The sequence below is a fragment of the Acanthaster planci genome, linkage group LG11 (genome assembly GCF_054643075.1).
Source record: "Acanthaster planci isolate LZ-2023a linkage group LG11, COTS_SCS, whole genome shotgun sequence".
In the NCBI taxonomy this organism is placed as follows: domain Eukaryota; kingdom Metazoa; phylum Echinodermata; class Asteroidea; order Valvatida; family Acanthasteridae; genus Acanthaster; species Acanthaster planci.
In genome coordinates, this window is record NC_141787.1 from 12,278,626 (window position 1) to 12,284,625 (window position 6,000).

General features: G+C 38.7%; 1 long non-coding RNA gene across 1 annotated transcript; it reads right to left on the reverse strand.

Moving 5' to 3' along the window:
• Nucleotides 1-1,755: 1,755 nt before the first annotated feature.
• LOC110990268 (uncharacterized) lies at nucleotides 1,756-4,877 on the reverse strand. Its single transcript, XR_002599796.2, has 3 exons — nucleotides 4,627-4,877; nucleotides 3,068-3,291; nucleotides 1,756-2,803 (listed from the first exon to the last, which is right to left on the reverse strand). It is a non-coding gene; the product is annotated as an uncharacterized LOC110990268 (long non-coding RNA).
• Between the last annotated feature and the right edge of the window lie 1,123 nt (nucleotides 4,878-6,000).

The following is a 6,000-nucleotide window of genomic DNA, read 5'->3' on the forward strand; positions in this document are numbered from 1 at the left end:
CTTTTTGCCAACGAGTGGATGGCAAAACTATAGGTTGCTGTCAGTAGAAATTAAGTGAAAGAATGGTTCACTTTGTGTTCCAAAAGATCCAGCGCAACTATCAAAACACAAAGTAATTAACCACAAGATACTAAATAAACATGAAACCCCTTATTAAAAATGGGGAAAATGTACATGTTGACTGGGAATTTCTCACCACCGAGGATGATATTTCAGCAATCCGTGACCTTCTATGCCAATACATGTCGTAGGATATGGGAATGGTCAATAACAATCATAAAAACAAACTAAAGGAATGTGGTTGTGAACTGCTGCTTCGGATTCAGAGCCTTTTCTAAATATCATTTGTACGTTTTGCGAGCTGTTTAATTCCGAGAAGAAAAATTTTTTCAAACTTTACAATTTGTGTCATCTTGACGTATGTCAGGTGACTTGTCACATAATGACGTCAACAACACTTCATGTTAATTATGGGGTATAATGCATGTGCATGCACTTCCATTTCTAGCTACTTCCAGCTGCCACTTAAAATTCAGTTTCAGTCGGGCGTGTACTTAGGAGATAAGATGCTTTGAAAGGTGCACCTGTAATGTCAGAAAATTTACATCATCACATGATGTAAATGTTCGCCTAGTTCTCTTCCTTTCTAGCTATGTGCAAAGTCGGAAGACAGTCGTTTGTGTCAAGTTCAGAAGATACAGTGCTTTGAAGAGGGCACATTTAATGTCACGTGGCCTATCACCTGAAGACGTCATCATCCATGATACCAATTTAGGACTGTAACACTTCCCCTTCTATCAACGGTATGTGCGAAGTGTCAACCCAACTGGACATGCATTTCATGAGATATAGGGTTTTAAAGGATGTAATATACCTTTAATGTCACGTGAGTTGTCAACTAATGGCGTCATCCTCACATCAGTTCAACTGTCATTTTAGGGCCTTGAAAAATGATTTTTGTTTTCCTGAAGAGGTACATTGTAAAGAATGTCAAAGAAGAGAAAGCGAAAAAAATCACTAGGTTGTGACATCATCATGATATCATAATTTTTTTCAAATGTAACACAACCCTGTTATCATTCATACCACAGAGCTATAACTCTATGATCCATACAATTCTTACCTCCGTTAGACGTGATCTTTAGAAGTTGGCTGTAAAAAAAGAATTCAACTATGCAGGCATGTCGTGATCTTAAATGATCTTAAATTAATTGTTCTGTGAGAAATTTGAAAGACAAGGTTTGTTCAAATCAGAACAGTTCTCTCTACGGACCACTTATTGTGCCCTCACGGTAAGATCTGGACATTCAGGTAAATGCCAGGCTGATCAAGAGGATTGAGGGGCTCACATTTTGACCTTCAGCTCAGTTATTTCTATTGGATTACGAATGGGCCATGGATGTTTATGTTTAGAATTGGGCAAGGCCTTGTGACAAGCGTACGTGTATGTTGTGGGATATTTACAACTTATTCCCATGTATAATTTATGCTTCAACAGTGTTTCTCTATAAGAGAACCGAGTAATTCAGATGTTGCAGAGCACAGGGGCATTTTGGACATAAAACCCTCCAGTCACCCATCTGACATGGATACACACTAACAGCCGCGTTGCGATTCATTTGAAATTTATTTTGCATCACTTTGCAATATACCAAAGGTGCTGGTTGATTCCTCTTGCATCTGTTTACTATCCCTATATGATGCACACATCAAAGGAGTCTTAAAGTCACACATGTGAAGCACTTCTGTTATCAAAAAATACAAACCACATTTTATTTCTTGTATACAATGAAATACAATCACATGATTTCTTTAATATAAGAAACTTCAACTAGGATAGCCAAAATAAGGAGTTGTGTATTCCACTGCATTTTGATTTTGTCGAACAACACTTAAAGTCTTGGTTCACTGGCATGTTTTAAATGTTAAAGGAAGAGGATGGTGCATTTCATTGGTATCTTGTTATCAGAGTATCTTGTTATCAGAGGAACCTTGTAGTGGCATGAATGAAAAATACTTAGAACCCAAACCTGTTCTTGTTATAAGTAGGATAACAGTACATGGGAAAAATGTATTGACTATTTACCAATAAAGCATATTACATTTTGCATGCTGTGATATATGGCGCCTTTTAAAGTCAAATAAAAACAGTGAATGAGGGAGGTTTGAATCTGAATCTCACAAATTGTACTGTACCAGTGCTCCAGCCAACTAAGCTATACAGGTCAATGTTGGTGGTACCACAGTTGGTCATATAATGTGCACCGATTGGGGAACTGCAAACCTATTACTAGATAGTTGGATAGTTTAGGAAAGTGTAGGAACAGATTAAAGCTCAGTTCCACTCCATTTCTAGTTCTCTCTTCCAAGCTGCTGTTATATTTGAAAGTTGGGCTCTTGAAAGAAAGAGATCTCATTCTCTGCATGCTTTAACCAATCAAACAGTGTAACTGATGAGTGGACTAAGGGGCCTTAGATTAACAGACATGTTCTACTACTACTAGTTTCCTGAGGAATCAGGATTTATAAACAGCTATACATGAATGGAAATGATGCCGCAGTATGTGGAGCGGTATACAGCCTCTGACGAAGGTAGGTGACAATGACTGCCCTCAACTCCATCATCAGGTAACTGTACATCTACCCAGTTTTTAACCAGACCATTTAAATATGACCACACCACAGTTATTTGCCTGTTAGTACATGCACCTCAATGGCCTTGACTAGCTTGAGATGTTTCACCCTCTTGTTTAGCCTGCTTTCTGTCTCCAGCCAAACCTGTAGCTGCATGGTTAAAGTCCGTCTGCAAAAAAGGACAAATCATACTCATTTGAGGGTTTGCCTTTTACCTTTGCATTTTAGATTGTTCAGTGATCCTTAGACAATCCTGTAAATTTAGTCCCGTGGCCTAGCATTCTGAGATGATTTGTTTTTTTATTAATATTATTATTGTTTTTATACATCACAATTTTAATGGCACAATTGTCATCTTTAAAAACAAACCGACACTGAACAATAAAGCCTGGATCATTTTGGTGTTTTTCTATCTAGTGCTTTGAAAGCTTACCTGTAGTTTGGTTCTGAATGGACACAGTAAGCACTGATGTGGCATCTCCGAGACTCCGTGTAAAAAAGCATGCACTCTACATCTTTAGCAAGTTTTCCGAAGAGCTCGGGTCTTTTTTTTTTTTTGAGAACCCTTCAAGGTCCGATGTGGGGCTCCAATTCCATAATCTCCGCCAATGAAAGAGGAAGTACTTCTCCACAAATAGCTTCGTCTGTGAACAGCAACTAAATAAAAAGAACAAGCTATTAACTGAACTCTGGAATCGACAGAGTCAATGAGTCATTGTAGGCCCGTCAAACATTATGTCACAGGTAGAGACCTCTAAAAGAGAGTGTGACTTTTATGACTGCAACTTTATGGAACTGTTGAAGTTGTGAATTTATTGATCAGTTTATTGGTCCAAATGAGAACTCTCTCATGCTGACTCGGGAATCAACAGAGTCCATGATTCATTGTAGGCCTGTCAAGCATTATGTGACGGTTCTCTAAAAGAGAGTGTGACTTTTATGACTGCAACTTTATGGAACCGTTGAAGTTGTGAATTTATTGATCAGTTTATTGGTCCAAATGGGAACTCTCTCATGCTGACTCGGGAATCAACAGAGTCCATGATTCATTGTAGGCCTGTCAAGCATTATGTGACGGTTCTCTAAAAGAGAGTGTGACTTTTATGACTGCAACTTTATGGAACCGTTGAAGTTGTGAATTTATTGATCAGTTTATTGGTCCAAATGGGAACTCTCTCATGCTGATTCTGTTCCTCTTTTTGAGTCCTCCTTTTTATGGGTTTTACAAACTAGGCCTATAAGCACGTACTAACTTTTGTATTACCATCGACAGAGTGATAGGGTTTCACTTGCCTTTGTTGAACATTTGATTGAAAGTAATTTTTTTATAAAGACGGCTATTATAACCTAGCCGGGATTCAAAATGTTAATTCAGGTAGGGCCTCGGCCTGTGGTAAGCCCCTAGCTAGTTATGTAGACCTACCACTAGGAAGAAATAGTGGATTAGGCCTAATGTTAATTGTGAATGTAGATTTAAGTTCACCATCGGTAAAATTCTACGACAAAGCGATGTCCCTTTTCCTTTGTAAATACAAAACAGTGTACATTCATCCGCATGAAACACATAACGTCGCAGCGCATTGTGCAAAAACAGGACTTGATATTTGTCCTATCTTGATATCGGCCAAGAGGCCAATGTAATAGGATTAATAATCCTGTGACTGTCTCTCCAGTTTAAGGTTAAATCTCTATAAAAACGGACATAGCGCTTCCAATTCTTTTTACTGAAAAACAAATACTCTCAAATTTTTCAATGATATCTTAATTCAGATCTCTCTTTTTCTCTCAAAAGCTGATAGGACCTGAGTTCAAGTATACTTATGTCACTGGATGACGCCATGTTTATGCACATCTCTATGCTGTACGCACTCACGTAGGATAGGCAGGGCACGGTAACGCTACTGAACGCCCGAGTATGCGCTTTGTAATCTGTTATATTCACGTGACCATAAACGGCGCTGATTTATTGTTTCAAGTACCTCAGGTACTCACCATTCACTGTCGTAGTGTCTACATTAAAAAAAACCCTGCAAATCTGCTTCTTACACCAGACATAGGCCACGTTTATCCTCGTCTTGCAGACCCCCTCACCATAAGTGCTCGAACCTGAGGTGCGCCAGTTCAGATCATCATTCGAACCTCAAGAGTGAACAACCACACGAGGCGGTATATTCTTAAAACGCAACGCACGTCGAGTAATTCATACGACGATAATCCGTTGGGTGAATCGGTTGAGGCCGAAGTGTGTTCAAACACATGTTAACCTTCAAATACGAAGTTAGGAACACTTTAAGCACTTCAATGATATTACTCCATAACTCTCACTTAGTAAAGGTGCCATACGTGTGCACAGTAACATGAATAACGCCTACTATACATACATGTATCAATGTATCAAATGCACTTCAGGTATCAAACTCATCATCCAATCACATGGAGTGGTACGTTTGGAATATTTAATATCACCTCAGGTAATTCAGGTGATCACATATTACTACTTTCATATTTCATGTGCAGCAAGTGCACGTGTATGTGTGCATACAGGTGCAGGAGGTGGGAGCAGGAGCACTTCATCCAGGTACCCAACTAACACTTGAAGCACATTTTATGTCACCTCAAATGTGAATATCCTGCTACGGAAACATGTCAAGTGCAGCATTGTGCTTATAAGGGCATGAGATGGGAGCAAATGCACTTCGAGTTCTTTGCTAATACATGTACTTCAAGCACATGGGGTGTCACGTATCAAATAGTAATATCACATGAAATGTTAATATCTTGACACTTTAATCCAATTCATGTGAAGCAGGTGCTTACTCAAGTGTGCATACAGGTGCATGAGGTAGGAGTAATTTTACCGTTCAGGTACTTCAGGTACCATACTTAAAGATCCAGGAAATGAATTTTTCTTAGAATCACTTTTTGTGTATCTCTGTACTCTTCTTCCATGTATGAAGACTGTTTGACATCTTTTTTGAGGTACGTGAGCTGAACGGGGCACTTTTTCAAACATTAAAAACTGACCAAGCATTTCTGGACAAGTGAGAACGCTTTTGCTTAGATGTAAATCCTGGAAGGCATAGTCCAGGTTGCATATTTTCATGTTCAAATTGTGAACCCCAAAATTTGCCATCTGGGAACATTTCTGTGAAAAGGATTTTTGCTGGATTATTGCATAGGCCTATACTTACACAACAACAAATTGCCAAAGAAAATGAAATCTGCAATAGCAGTGGTTACAAAAATCTAGAAATTTTCTGTGCACAAATCAATGTAACATTGAGATTCAGCGCCTTGGATGACATCATAGTTCTGCTCATGAATATGCAAATAGCTTTAGCATAAAAACAAAAAGGCATCAAAATA